The sequence below is a fragment of the Ranitomeya variabilis genome, chromosome 4 (assembly GCF_051348905.1).
Source record: "Ranitomeya variabilis isolate aRanVar5 chromosome 4, aRanVar5.hap1, whole genome shotgun sequence".
NCBI lineage: Eukaryota > Metazoa > Chordata > Amphibia > Anura > Dendrobatidae > Ranitomeya > Ranitomeya variabilis.
Genome location: NC_135235.1, coordinates 718,185,275 through 718,201,907, shown reverse-complemented (window position 1 = coordinate 718,201,907; position 16,633 = coordinate 718,185,275).

Below are 16,633 nucleotides of genomic sequence, written 5' to 3'. Positions count from 1 at the left end.
AATTGTCAAATACCCCGATCTGTGGTCATCAACCAGAAGAGGCTCATTTACTGGGACAAATCCCCTCACCTTTCCCAAATCCTGACTTTTCTCTCCCAGAATATCTCTGCCCATAACACAAAGGCTGGTGGAGCTGGTGCCGGTAACCTGATGCTATTAGAGGGTTACTACTGATACATTGGCTCCTTTCTTCTAGAGTCAGGAGGACTGTGGTGAATCTGTCAGCAGTGACATTTATGTCTAAGTCCGGATTACCTCTCCTGTGCTCTCTATGAATATCTCCTCTAGGATATTCTGTGTATTTGTCCCACAGAGCCCGGGGATTGGAAGGTGCACAGGTTGTAGTTATTATAGGGAGCAGGTTTAGAAGATGAGGTGGAAAGTGAGCGAGGGACGCCTCCTGCAATGTCATGTCCCAGTGTGGACCATCCTCCATCAGATGCTTTTGGCATGGCCTCCCTGTAAGTGTTTGTTGGTTCGGCTGTATGTACAGAAGACGCTCGCTTTCCACCTTGGCATACAGATCTACTATACATTGATGAGAAAGTTGCCTCCATTGTTGTCTGGTCATTATTTGGTAGGCGTAGAAGTCCATAGCTGATATTGTATTGGTTGGTTTGTTGGTCGGCCTAGCAGTGTTGGGATCAGTCTGTGTTAGATTATAGTGATCGCCATCTTGGCCATTCCACAATATTATCGGATATTGCAGAGCATCATATGATCTATGTGTTTCTGTAATACGTTGAACATGTTCTCTACGTCTCTGGATAATTATATCTCAGCTTAGAAAGTCCCGTCCAACCATTACAATAACTACTTCATTAACACTGGGGGAAGTAAATATCCTTTTGTGCCACCAACCGGAGTCTTGTCTGCTCTTATTACACCCTGATATTCCACACTTGGCATTCTTTATAAGGCTGTTTTATAAAGATTTACTAACTGATTGTTCTGCCACCGATATACATGGATGAGATGTGTCTGAGGGATGTGATCACAAATCGCTATATAAACAATGGCGGACAGCGTTACTCACTAACTGTGCTTCTAGTCCTTATCAGCCGTGCGTGGTGATCCGGAAGGATGATGCAGTGATACATTCAACAGGTTTTATTTACAATACCTTGGTGAGATGAGGACTGTAGGTTAGAGGTATTACAGGATCACCAGATAGAGATAGTAGAAGCTCCAGGTTAGAGGTAACAAGAGAATCCTTTCTCCAGCTCTGCAGCACATGTGAGATCTAAGATGGCACAGAGTACAAAACAGGAAGAGAAGGAAGAAGATAGGAGGAGCTAAAGACAGAAAGGCGTTGTGGGAAAGTTCCATAAGGAATATTACAGTGTGATACAGCGCAATGGCCAGTAGATGGCAGCAAAGTACAACAAATACAATAAATGGTAGAACTGAGTATATTAGCACTACATAAATGTCCATGTATGACTGAAAGTCTATCAGAATAAACTGAACAGCACACTCCCCGTCTGAAATCCTTGGATTTCACTATACCATAAGTCTCGAATTGGGAGTGTTAACCAGAAGTGCATGGAGGGATACCTCAACCTGTAAGATAAAAACAATGCATGCAATGCAACAATAACATATTGTATAACAAAATAGACAAATGTCTATAACGAGTTCCTGAAGTAATCCAACGGATAACCCATCTTCGGATTGGAGAAGCCGCGCTAGGCCAAACTGTCTCCAACCCATTTGTAATCCAAAGGTTGAAGTTCCTTGAAAGAGTTCCTACTGACTGGATGGATAATCAATCCTCAATCGGTATGAGTAAGATAATCTCTGATATAGGCCTAATGAAAGATTTGGGGTCACCTTGCTTAGTAACTGTCACTTCTACCTTACGTACCTTGCCATCATCACTTGGAAAGGTTTTAGATATAAGTCCCATAGGCCATGCGTTTCTTTCCTCCTTCTGGTCTTTCATGAGGATAATATCTCCTACTTGTAAATTTGGCTTTACTTGTTGCCATTTTCTTCGTTTTTGGAGAAGTGTCAAGTACTCCCTCTTCCATCTATTCCAGAAACAATCAGCCAGATGTTGCACATATTTCCACCGTCTCTGATGTTTGTTACCGGACACAGAGTCTTCAGGCGGGTTAGGAACAGTTCCAAGTTTCTGGGTGAGGAGAGTTGCCGGAGTGAGAATTGTAGGAGATTCTGGATCCGTAGATATGGGTACAAGAGGTCTTGAGTTTACTATAGCAGAGACTTCTGCTAAGAAAGTGGTCAAGGTCTCGTGAGTGAGTCTTGAAAGATTTGAGTCGTTCAGCATAGATTCCAGTATCCGACGAGTAATGCCTATCATTCTTTCCCATGATCCGCCCATATGGGAAGCATGAGGAGGATTGAAGACCCAGGAACAGCCATTGGTTGTCAAGAAGTTCTGGACTGGTGTTGAATTCAGTTGTAGTTCTCGACAGGCACCTACAAAGTTTGTTCCACAATCAGATCTTAATTGTTTTATTGGTCCTCTGATGGAGAAGAATCGTCTTAGGGCATTGATGAAACTGGAGGAATCCATGGACTCTATCACTTCTATGTGTATTGCTCGTATACTCATGCACGTGAACAACACTGCCCAACGTTTACTTTCTGCATGCCCGCCTCTGGTCCGACGTGCAGCGACTGCCCATGGGCCAAAAACGTCCAAGCCAACATAGGTAAATGGAGGCTCTGTGCTTGTCCTATCAGCAGGCAAATCAGACATCTGTTGTTGTTGCAGTTTTCCTCTTGTCTTACGACACTGAACACAATTATGAATTAAATGGGAAACTGGTCTCTTTGCTCCCACAATCCAGAAGCCTGCAGCTCTTAAGGCTCCTTCAGTGAAGTGTCTGCCTTGATGTTTGATTTTTTTCATGGTAATGTCGTATTAGTAGAGTGGTGATATGATGATGACCAGGAATAATTAGAGGATTCTTTTCTGACTCATCCAATTTAGCTTTGTTTAAACGACCACCAACTCTCAATAAACACCTCTCATCTATTACTGGGTTTAGGTTGACAATGGGGCTGTTTTTAGGAACGTCTTGTTTTTTACGTATACAATCCAGTTCCTTGTGAAAAACATTCTGCTGCACATTGCGTATCACAATGAGTTCACTCAGAGCAATGTCTTCTGCAGAGAGAGGCTTATGGCAGATATGCCAACCGTGACAATCAGTGTTACTGTCCTTATTGCGATAGCATTGTACAATGTGTACTAACCTTGCAATGGCACGAACCAGTCTCGTCCATCTTGAGAAGCGATCAAAACGCCGACAGTCCAAGCCAACCTTCTCCTTGAATTTGGTGATGAAGGTGCTGACATCAGGACGGATCTCTGGGTCGACATCTGGATCCTGAAGGCTGAAGCTGTCTTCAACGTCAGTCTCTTCGCACTGTTCGTGAAGGAACTCTGGTCCTGTCAACCAAGAAGAGCTTGCGAAGGCACCAATAGACACTGGTCTAGTAGCAAGGTCCGCAGGGTTAAGATGGGATGGGACGTGCTGCCATTGCTGGGGTTTGGAGGATTTCCTGATTCTTTCCACTCGGTTACTGACATAGACGTAGAAGCGTTTCGTCTGGTTGTATATGTAGCCCAGGACTACTTTACTGTCTGTGTAGAATTTTGTGTCATCCACATGAATAGCTAGTTCACTCTGTATGAAGTCTGCAATCTCTATGGCTAGTACAGCCCCACAGAGCTCAAGTCTGGGTATGGTGTGCTCGGGTTTAGGAGCCAGTTTAGCCTTTCCAAACAGAAATCCAACATGGGCTTCATTGTTAGAGTCTACAACCTTCAAGTAAGCGACAGCGGCAATAGCTTCAGTGGAGGCATCAGCGAATACATGAATCTCTTTCCTTTGACTCGTAGTTAGGGATACCGGAGTGTAACAACGTGGTATGTGGATCTTATCCAAGGCGCAAAGAGATTCTCTCCACGACTTCCACTTTAGTTGTTTGTCCGCAGGGAGTGGTATATCCCAGTCCTTAATGCACTCTGAGAGTTGTCTCAGCAGGAGCTTGCCTTGTATAGTCAGGGGTGCGACAAACCCAAGTGGATCATATAGACTGTTCACCACTGACAGAACCCCACGCTTAGTAAATGGTTTTTCTGCACCATTAACCTGAAAGCTGAAGGAGTCCTTTAGCAAATTCCACCTCAGGCCTAGGCTTCTCTGTACTGGTGGATTGTCTGAGCCTAGGTTCAAGTCCCTAAATTCTGCGGCATGATCACTAGGGTGAAAGGCCTTCATGACAACAGCACTATTGGAGGCAATTTTATGCAATCTTAAATGAGCCTTAGAAAGCATACCTTGTGTCCGTTTGAGCAGATCTATGGCTTCCTCCGCTGTAGGCAGGGATTTAAGGCCGTCGTCCACGTAGAAGTCCTTTTCAACGAACTGTTGGGCATCCTTCCCGAACTCTGCGGCGCCATCGGAGGCGGTCCTACGTAGGCCGTATGTAGCGACTGCAGGAGAGGGACTGTTTCCGAAAACGTGCACCTTCATGCGGTATTCGACCATTTCCTTGTTGGTGTTGTTGTCTCGGTGCCATAGAAAACGTAGATAATTTCTGTGATCTTGTTGCACGATGAAACAATGGAACATTTGTTCGATGTCAGCGGTAATGGCGACAGGTTCCTTTCTGAATCTCGTGAGCACTCCTACCAGGTTATTAGTCAGGTTCAGACCAGTGAGGAGAACGTCATTCAGAGATACGCTGTCATGTTTGGCGCTTGAATCGAACACCACTCTGATTTGTTTCGGCTTTCTTGGATGATACACTCCAAAGGAAGGTAGATACCAGCATTCTTCATCAGCTTGCAATGGTGGAGCTGGCTCTGCATGATCATTGCGAAATATCTTGTCCATAAAAGCTATGAAATGTTCCTTCATTTCAGGCTTGTTTTTTAATGTTCTCTGCAGTGAGATGAATCTAGATAAGGCCTGTTCTCTGTTGTTAGGAAGCCTGGTCCTTGAAGCCTTGAAGGGTAAGGGAGCAACCCAGTGGTCAGATTCATTTTTGAAGAATCCACTGTCCATGATTTTAAGAAACTGCTTGTCTTCTATGGATAAGGCGACCTTGTTATCATCTTTTGTTGTGTGAAACACTGTTCTCCCTAAGTCATCACCGTAGGGAGTGGGGATGATGTCAGGCTCCTGAATGCAATCAGAGAACCTTTCTTTCACTTCGTAGTGATGAAGGCATGGCTTAAAGTGAGTTGCGCGACCATTTTGGAGCACATACGTTTTACAGGCGTTGACTTCAGATGCCTTATGACTCCTATCCAGACATACATCGCCCACGATTACCCAGCCTAGGTCGAGTCTTTGGGCGTATGGAGCATCATCTGGGCCGTTGCATTGTTGGCGTACCTTGTGGACCTTCAGAATGTCCCTTCCGAGTAGGATTAGAATATCAGCATTCATGTCCAGAGGAGGAATTTCATTAGTCAGGTGCCTCAAGTGGCGATGATGAAGTGCGGCTTCCGGAGTGGGAATCTCCTCCCTGTTATCAGGTATCTGGTCACATTCAATTATGGTTGGCAAGGGTATATGCACGTTTCCCTTGATTGAAGAGACTATGTACCCAGAGGCTCTCCTGCCAGAAGTCTCAATACGACCAGAGCAGGTGTTGAGGGTGTATGGAGTCGTTTGTCGCTTTATGTTGAAGATCTCAAAGAATTTGGGCCTTGCTAGAGATCGGTTACTTTGCTCATCTATTATGGCATACATTTTAGAGGCCTTGTCGGGTTGTCCTTCTGGATAGACCTTACCCAGACATACCTTGGCACAGCATTTAGGAACGATCCCTTCTCCACATACCTCAGTACATGAGGAGGAAACAGCAGTTGCAGTTGGGTCAGGGACTTGTGGCTCCCCGCCATGCTTTTGAGCAGGGTTGGATGCTGCAGAAGGTTGTGAGTTGTGTAGAACTGGCGTGGGATGCATGGCTGTGACGTGTTTATCACTGCTACATTCAGTGCACTTAATGGTGGCCTTACAGTCCTTAGCGAGGTGGTCTGAGGAGGTGCAACACTTATAACATAACCCTAGCTCCTTGAGGGTGTCTTTACGCTCCTGCAGAGTTCTTGTTCTGAATCCACGGCATTCTTTAAGTGGGTGAGGCCATTTGTGGATAGGGCACATACGGTTGCTGTCCATGACTTTAGGAGCAACATTATTTGTTTTAGTGAAGGCAGGTGTAGTAAGTGGAATGTCAGTCTTTCTCACAGATACTGTGTTCCTTGAATCTCTATGTTTTGCAATGTTATCATACCTTGTAGATGATGATGATGCTGGTGGAGTAGGCTCAGTGAAGTCGAAGCTGGGATCATTCTTTTTCCGAGCTTGGTCACTGATGAACCTGGAAAAATATGAAAAGGGGGGAAAGGACACATCATACTGCCTTTTATACCGTGAGCCGTGGTCTGCCCATTTATCCTGCATGCCGTGTGGCAACTTAGACACTATTGGATTAACGCCATGAGCAGTATCTAGGTAGCTCAGTCCTGAAAGACGTGGGTCTAATTTTGCCAATTCTATTTCCTTTAGCAGGTCGCTCAAATCTTGAAGTTTTCTATTGTCCTTGTTAGTTATCTTTGGGAAGGTTTGCAGTCTTTTAAATAAGGAACTTTCTATTGCTTCTGAGCTGCCGTAGGTTTGTTCCAGTCTCTCCCAGGCTGCAATAAGACCTGCATCTGAATAGTCCACATGAACTGCCCTTATTGTCTTTATGCGCTCTGCTGATTCAGGGCCTAACCAGTTAACAAGCAAATCCAGTTGTTCCTTGCCGGTGAGATTAAGGTCTTGGATCACTGCTTGGAAGGTGGATTTCCAGGCTCTATAATTCTCAGCACGATCATCAAACTGTGAGAGACTAATGTTTATTAACTCCCGGCGAATCATGTATCTGGCGAAGTCAGACATGTCCGATCTCCCGGTCATTGTTGCAGGATGAACTTGTGGTATCTGTAGGGAATGTAAGTTCTCTGGCTTATATGACTGCGACAAATCAGGACGAAATGATGCGGCATAAGGGTTAAACTGTGGTTTAGTCTCTAAAGGTTCTGTTGGCTGTTGCCTAAATTGTGGGTTAGTGCTGGAAGTTACCTTGTCGACAGTAGGTGGCGACATTTCTTGACTTGCGGGCACATCCGTGTTAGAAACTGGAGGTGGCGCTGGTGCAGATGTTGAATGTCTCAGCACGTAGTCAGTAGTGCGATCAGCTGTGTCCTCCATTTCTTCTGGAATAAGACAGTCCGAATTATCATCTTGTCCCAGTGCTTGTTCAAAGACCTTCAGTTTAGCAAGGGCTGTTGCTTCTTCCCTTTCTGCTTGGAGTATTTTTAATTTCCTTTGAGCTTCCATTTTGTTTCTTTGAGCTTCCATTTCAGCTTCTACTTCCACTTCAGCCTCCCTCTTAGCAAAGGAGCTTTTTACTCTAGCTTCTTCTGCAGCCGCACGGATCTCCAGTAGCTTGTTGGACAATGTTGACTTCCTGGAGTGAGATGATCTGGAAGACCGAGCTGTGATTTTGGTCGATGTTGTGCGATGTGACCTAACCTCTTGGAGGTGAGCGATGCGGAGTTCTGCTTTATCCTGAGCATCTCGGACTAATGAGGTCTTTTCTTGGAGAAGAGTTTCCCTTTCAGTTAGTTCTGCTGGGGCATCTTCCATGTCACAGTTACTCAGGAATGTGATGTACTTTACAGACAGTCTCTGGTAGCGATCATAGGCGGCAGATAAACTCTTCAATGTGGCGGTTAAACCTGCGGTGTCACTGTGATAGCGTGGAAGAGCTGCTAAATAGTGATCAACTCTGCCCCATAAATGTTCTAGGTTATCATGGAACTCGTCTCTAGTAGTCTCAAAGTTCTCTCTGACCTTTTGTGTCGGCTTGGTTACACGTCTGGGTCGTACGTCCTGCTCTGTAGTAAGTGTGGACTCTGCTCCTGCAGCATCTATGGTGTTGGAAACCTGATGTGCTTCACTTGCAGATGGGTCCACGGTGCCCTTTGTGGACATGTTTTAGCTAAGATGGTGGACGGTTAAGACTTGCTAGCAGACAATGCATATGCACACAGACACTGTAGACTTAGGTCTCTTGTTACTGTTCTGCCACCGATATACGTGGATGAGATGTGTCTGAGGGATGTGATCACAAATCGCTATATAAACAATGGCGGACAGCGTTACTCACTAACTGTGCTTCTAGTCCTTATCAGCCGTGCGTGGTGATCCGGAAGGATGATGCAGTGATACATTCAACAGGTTTTATTTACAGTACCTTGGTGAGATGAGGACTGTAGGTTAGAGGTATTACAGGATCACCAGATAGAGATAGTAGAAGCTCCAGGTTAGAGGTAACAAGAGAATCCTTTCTCCAGCTCTGCAGCACATGTGAGATCTAAGATGGCACAGAGTACAAAACAGGAAGAGAAGGAAGAAGATAGGAGGAGCTAAAGACAGAAAGGCGTTGTGGGAAAGTTCCATAAGGAATATTACAGTGTGATACAGCACAATGGCCAGTAGATGGCAGCAAAGTACAACAAATACAATAAATGGTAGAACTGAGTATATTAGCACTACATAAATGTCCATGTATGACTGAAAGTCTATCAGAATAAACTGAACAGCACACTGATTGTGTTAATGGAAAAGGTTTGCTAATTCAAAACAAAATCTTTTTTTTCTCAGGTATAACTTCATAACGTCGATCAGCTTGTATCTGTTCATCTCCCTAACAGTAAATTTGTAAAAATGTTGAGTCTTGATTTGCTGCAGTCGGCATAAATCCTGCTTCCTCGAGTCCAGCTGTCTCACTAAAGGATGTCATCTGGAAAGATGGATTGTGTCTCCTAATAATTTTCAGTAAATGCTTAGACTCATGAGTTGTTCCCACCATGTATGCGAAAAGTGGTTCGGGAGGTAGAGTTAAAGATGGCAAACTGACATTTCCTTCTGACCACCACCCACCAGGCGATTTAAATGGAACCTGTCACCCCTCAGGCATTTTTAACTAAAAAAGAGCCACCTTGTGCCGCATTAATGCAGCATTCTGCCAAGGTGGCTCTTTTAGTTCGGGTCCCTGCCAAAGCTGAAATAATCGTTTTTATAATGTGCCCCTCATACCTGAAGTTTGTCAGGGGGGCATGTCTTTTCCCCTCTGACACAAACGCCTCCCAGCCGTCACTCAGGGCCTCCGGGTGCCTCCTCCATTTCCTTCCTTAACGTCCCCAGCGCCTGCGCTGTAAGTTCCCATCATGTGATGGGAGTCAAAGGGCAGCGCAAACTGCGCATGCCCGAAAAACAAAACTTACCCCCTGACAAACTTCAGGAACAATCTTCTCATATTACGTCCATTTTGCTTATTATGACTTTCAGATGTGACCTAACTTCCAAACTCAAGTCAGCCTACCTGCCATTCCCATTGCTCAGATGTTTCAGGTGCCTTTGATTCAGCCTGTCTCATCCATTTCTTTTCACGGGCTCACATTGTTCCCTTGTCTCAGCTGTTTGAGAACGTTTACTTTCTGAGCTTTTGTATTAACTTGGCCAATAGAAGGTCGTTTTTGGGGCAGCATTTTAGAAACCAGTTCTTAGTGTTATGACCGTTAGTAATCAGGCCACACTGATTAGAGATCTAATACAGTAGGTGAATCTATATACCGTATATATATATATATATATATATATATATATATATATATATATATATATATATATATGTATATATATATATATTAAAGCAGAAAATGTGTGACTGCCTCCCAGTCAGACTGTTCTAGTTGTGCATAGCAACCAATCAGAGCTCAGATTTCACTTCACCTCAGCAGCTTCAGTGCTGAAAGCTGCACTCTGGTTGCTATAGGTAACTAGAAATTCTCATAAATGAGGCCCCAATTACTTCTGCAACAGCCGCTGCTTTAATTACAGACGTTAGAGCAACTTTTCTGGTTGCCCCACCTTAGCGACTCTATGGTTGTTGTCCCCTTTAAGAGCGACTCTTTGGGCGCTGTCCCTCTAAATCTTTAGGACCTTTTGGGCAGCAACTGTCGTTTTGCATTCAACACACAGACGCCCATTTTCTCCTTTATTTCTGGGGGCCAAATCTTGTGAACAGGGCCGCCATAGGGCATCACTGCCCTGACTAGCGTATGGGGCCCGATGAGCAGAGGGGGCCCACTTCAGGCCCTGTCTCTTCTGCTCATCGGGTCCCAGTGGCAGGCTTTTGTCAGTGCTATAACTGAACCTGCGTCCGGGCCCGCACGGCAATAGTGAAAAGCCACTAGCCAATCGGAGGCTGGCAGCTGACGTCAGCGCACACGTCACCGGCGTATGACATCATTGTCTTTCTCCGGCGAGTGCACGCTTGAACTGCATGGGGGGAGCATCGCCGCAGGAGCACGGCTAGGTGAGGAGAAAGGTTTTTTTTTTAAATTGAAAGCGACATGGGGCAGGACAAGAGACACAGGGGGAAGAATGGAGACACGAGGCAGGATGGAGAAATGGGGGCAGAATGGAGACACATGGGGCAGAATGGGAGACACGGGAGCAGGATGGAGACAGATGGGGCAGGATGCTAGACACAGGGGCAGGATGGGAGACACAGGGGGAAGAATGGAGACACAGGGGGAAGAATGGAGACACAGGGGGAAGAACGGAGACACAGGGGGAAGAATGGAGACACACGGGGAAGTATATATACATGAGGCAGGATGGAGAAATGGGGCAGGATGGAGACACAGGAGGCAGGATGGAGACATAGGGGCAGGACGGACAGGAGACAAGGGAGCAGGATGGAGACAGATGGGGCAGGATGGGAGACACGGGGGAAGAATGGAGACACGGGAAAGCATGGAGACACGGCAGGATGGAGACAGGATCATAGGACAGATGGGGCAGGATCACGGGACAGATGGGGCAGGATCACGGGACAGATGGGGCTGAATCACGGGACAGATGGGGCAGGATCGCCGTACAGATGGGGCAGGATCACAGGACAGATGGAGCAGGATGGGACATCACATGTGGGCAGAATGGATGCTCATGAGGGCAGGATGAGAGAACATATGGGGCCAGGATAGGAGAACATATGGCTGGAGCCAGGAATGAAACACAGGGGGCCAGGATGGGGGATATTATTACCATAAGGGCTAATTAAGGAATATTATTATTGCAGTGATGTATTTATTTTATTTTTTGAGGATACTGTTTTAAATGCGGGAGGCAGTCCTGTTACTGTGCAGAGTGACACTATATCGCCTTTTTTTCTTCATCTGGTGTAGTGTAGAAGTTGGGAAAAATTAAGTAATGTGTTCTGCAAGCGGTGCTCTCGCTAACTGTTATTTCCTGCAGAGATGAACCCTGGCTGGAAGAAGTGATGGTGGTCTGTGCCAGATGAAGATGAAAAGCAAAGATGAAGGACTTCACCTAGAGACATCACTGGTGAGTCAGTATGTTACCTTTACACTGACACTATACACTGTATACTATATACAGCGGTCCTGTGTACAATATCACCAGTGATCACTGTATTACCTTTACATTGACGCTATATATAGAGCTCCTGTGTATAATGTCATTGATCACAGTATAACCGTGGTGAACTGTGTCAGTGCAAGTGTAGTACTGGATGTAGCAGAGCTGGCTGATTTCCCTGCTGACACTTGCAGCTCCTCCCCTAGTCTCTGGCTGTGTGCAGTTGGGTTAAATGTGGGAGAGGAAATATCCCTCCACCTACACGACGGGACTGCATCCTCCTCCATGTCTGCCAGGGGACTATATCTTGATTATTTTGCTGCAGGGAGAGACCCAGGGATCCCATATTCACTGCGGGTGGAGAGCGGAACTCCGCTGCAGGTGTCCGGGTCAGGGGGCATCACGCCGTCCGCGGAGATCCGGCTGTTAATGGAGGTCTCAGTGCCCTTCTTGCTGCTCCGGTCTTCTGTGAAGTAAAACTCCAGCTTTCCTTGGTTCTTCTGTTTTCTTCTACCTCGGGTCATCATGGAGGGTGTTAGATGAGAGGGATGAGCCATAAAAAGTAGAATGAACGCTGCCTACTTTGCTAACCTGGCTCTGGGTGAGAGGGAGCTTAGTACTCAGCCATTTTAGTAAGATGCCAGGTTACGTCCGATTCGCTACAAAGTACTAAACATGAACATTTTATTTATGGTAAAGATAATTTGAACAATTACTTGCGAGCCCCTGAGATAAGAATTTGTAGAAAAATTCCTAAACTTTTCACAGGATTTTTTTTTCTACCTCTTTAATTAAACCTGAAAGTCTCCACTTCAATTGTATCTCAGTTGTTTCATTATAAATCCACATTAGTGTCCTGCAGAGCTGAAATCACGAAGATTCAGTCACTGTACAAATATTCCAGGACCTAACTGTGTTCATATATTTACACTATATGGACAAATACTGCATCTCTTGCCCCCGACGCCAGAAAACAAATCCAAGAATGTCCTCCTGCCCCTTTTCCTAACTCCCAATCCCAGAATAGACAATGACATTCGGAGTTGCCAATCCTCCCTCTCCTGTAGCCTTCTGGAGATAAAGCATCTTCAACCGCGGCTCTTTACCTCCTACAGACAAAATGGGGGAAAACGAAACACTTTTATTAATCAGTTATTTTTTATGAAGGGAAATTACAGTGAAATGTCCCTATCCCTTTTCCTTTCCCTCAATTCAAAATGCTGAGGTGGGATTATCTCTCCAGAGACCCCTGTACAGGAATATTAGACCCCCAGCTCCATGCCCCATTATACAGAAGAATAGCGCTATCTCCATAATTCTTACACAGGACACAGAGATCAGACAAGGTCTCATATTCAGGCCCCAGCGCCATGCCCCATTATACAGGAGAATAGCATGATCTCCATAGTTCTTACACAGGACACAGAGATCAGACAAGGTCTCATATTCAGGCCCCAGCGCCATGCCCCATTATACAGAAGAATAGCGCTATCTCCATAGTTCTTACACAGGACTCAGAGATCAGACAAGGTCTCATATTCAGGCCCCAGCGCCATGCCCCTTTATACAGAAGAATAGCGCTATCTCCATAGTTCTTACACAGGACACAGAGATCAGACAAGGTCTCATATTCAGGCCCCAGCGCCATGCCCCTTTATACAGAAGAATAGCGCGATCTCCATAGTTCTTACACAGGACACAGAGATCAGACAAGGTCTCATATTCAGGCCCCAGCGCCATGCCCCATTATACAGAAGAATAGCGCTATCTCCATAGTTCTTACACAGGACACAGAGATCAGACAAGGTCTCATATTCAGGCCCCAGTGCCATGCCCCTTTATACAGAAGAATAGCGCGATCTCCATAGTTCTTACACAGGACACAGAGATCAGACAAGGTCTCATATTCAGGCCCCAGCGCCATGCCCTATTATACAGAAGAATAGCGCTATCTCCATAGTTCTTACACAGGACACAGAGATCAGACAAGGTCTCATATTCAGGCCCCAGCGCCATGCCCCATTATACAGGAGACTAGCGCTATCTCCATAGTTCTTACACAGGACACAGATCAGACAAGGTCTCATATTCAGGCCCCAGCGCCATGCCCCATTATATAGAAGAATAGCGCTAACTCCATAGTTCTTACACAGGACACAGAGATCAGACAAGGTCTCATATTCAGGCCCCAGCGCCATGCCCCATTATACAGGAGAATAGCGCGATCTCCATAGTTCTTACACAGGACACAGATCAGACAAGGTCTCATATTCAGGCCCCAGCGCCATGCCCCATTATACAGGAGAAAAGCGCGATCTCCATAGTTCTTACACAGGACCCAGAGATCAGACAAGGTCTCATATTCAGGCTCCAGCGCCATGCCCCATTATACAGAAGTATAGCACGATCTCCATAGTTCTTACACAGGACACAGAGATCAGACAAGGTCCCATATTCAGGCCCAGCGCCATGCCCCATTATACAGGAGAATAGCGTGATCTCCGAAGTTCTTACACAGGACACAGAGATCAGACAAGATCTCATATTCAGGCCCCAGCGCCATGCCCCATTATACAGGAGAATAGCGCGATCTCCATAGTTCTTACACAGAGAGCAGACAAGGTCTCATATTCAGGCCCCAGTGCCATGCCCCATTATACAGAAGAATAGCACGATCTCCATAGTTCTTACATAGGACACAGAGATCAGACAAGGTCTCATATTCAGGCCCCAGCGCCATGCCCCATTATACAGAAGAATAGCGCTATCTCCATAGTTCTTACACAGGACACAGAAATCAAACAAGGTCTCATATTCAGGCCCCAGTGCCATGCCCCATTATACAGGAGAATAGCGCTATCTCCATAGTTCTTACACAGGACACAGAGATCAGACAAGGTCTCATATTCAGGCCCCAGCGCCATGCCCCATTATACAGAAGAATAGCGCTATCTCCATAGTTCTTACACAGGACACTGAGATCAGACAAGGTCTCATATTCCGGCCCCAGCACCATGCCTCATTATACAGAAGAATAGCGCTATCTCCATAGTTCTTACACAGGACACAGAGATCAGACAAGGTCTCATATTCAGGCCCCAGCGCCATGCCCCATTATACAGAAGAATAGCGCTATCTCCATAGTTCTTACACAGGGACACAGAGATCAGACAAGGTCTCATGTTCAGGCCCCAGCACCATGCCCCATTATACAGAAGAATAGCGCGATCTCCATAGTTCTTACACAGGACACAGAGATCAGACAAGGTCTCATATTCCGGCAGTTTCTATTTTACTCCAACCCTCCAGGGACAAAGACCCCGTCTGATCCTAACACGCAGGGGGCCCTCAGTATCCAGCCACGGAGTCCGGATTCTCTCATTTGTGGCCCCAGCGTCTCTTGTAGAATAAATCCTTTTCTCATACAGTCCTGTAGTAATGACTTAGTTCTCACGTTTTGTAGGAGGGTTCATCTGACTCCATCTTATGTTGTCAGTGTATGTGCGAGAGACGAGAGGCCGATGACCGCAGTTACCTTGTGTGTCCGGGGTCAGTTCTATAGGGGGATAGAGAGCTGAGGGGTCTGTGACCAAAGCTGGGGGTATACGGGTGTATACAGCGTACACAGAGGGGTCTGCGAACGAAGCTGGGGGTATACGGTTGTATACAGTGTAAACAGAGGGGTCTGTGACCGAAGCTGGGGGTATACAGGTGTATACAGGGGTCTGTGACCGAAGCTGGGGGGATATAGTGTGTACAGCTTTACAGGGGGGTCTGTGACCGAAGCTGGGGGTATATGGGTATATATAGTGTACACAGAGGGGTCTGCGACCAAAGCAGGTGGTATACAGAGTACACAGAGGGGTCTGCGACTGAAGCTGGGGGTATACAGGTGTATACAGGGGTCTATGACCGAAGCTGAGGGGATACAGCGTACACAGGGGGGTCTGTGACCGAAGCTGAAGGCATGCGGGTGTGTACACGGGGGGGGGGGGGGGGGTGTGTCTGTGACTGAAGCTGGTGGTATACGGGTTTATACAGTGTACACAAGGGGTCTGTGACCGAAGATGGGGGTATACAGGTGTATAAAGTGTACACAGAGTGGTGTGCGGCCGAAGCTTGGGGTATACGGGTGCATACGGGGGGGGGGGGGGTCTGTGACCGAAGCTAGGTATATACGGGTGTATACAGGATACACAGGGCGATAAATACCAAAAGAACAAAAAAATATGGAAAACCAAAAGGGTATTAGATAACTAATTAAATCTTATATAAAAAATTCCATACAAGACAGGGGTTTAATGCAAAAGTACAAAAATTTATTAATGATAAATCACAAGAATAAATACTATGAGACAAAAATAGGCAAAAAGGGAGTGGACAGTGAAAAAGTGGTGGGATTAGTGTTGTGAATTCCGTTCTTGGGCTCCATCCTGTGGTTACGAATGGTATTTTTGGGAGTTCTGCTTTTGGGCTCCCTCTGGTGGTTTCGAGTGGAACTTAGCAGCTGCTTTCACTAATCGGTTCCCTGGCCTTGTTATTTAACTGGGCTTTAGGCTGTAGTTGATGCCAGCTGTCAATGTTTTTTCCTGTGGATTCAGTCCTTTCCTGGAAGTTCTCTGTTGGCCAGTCCATTTCAGCTTAAGATAAGTTCTGCTAGTTTTTAGGTGTTTCCCTGCTTATGACCTTCTGTTCAGTTTAAGTTATGTCTCTTTTGTCCAGCTTGTCATTATGAAATATTCCGGCTAGTTGGAAGCTCTGGGGTCGCAGATTTGCTCCTCCACACCGTGAGTCGGTGTGGAGGTTATTTTTGTAAACTCTGCGTGGACATTTAGTTTTTTATACTGACCGCACAGTAGCCTTTTCTATCTCTGTCTATTTAGATAGTATTGGCCTCCTTTGCTAAAATCTAGTTTAATTTCTGAGTTTGTCATTTCCCTCTCCACTCACCGTCAATATTTGTGGGGGGCTATCCTTCCTTTGGGGGTTTCTCTGAGGCGAGATAGTTTTCCGTTTCCATCTTCAGGGGTAGCTAGTTCTTAGGCTGTGAAGAGGCGTCTAGGCAGAGATAGAAACGCTCCACGGCTATTTCTAGTGTTGGTGTTAGGAGTAGGGATTGCGGTCAGTAAAGCTACCACCTCCTC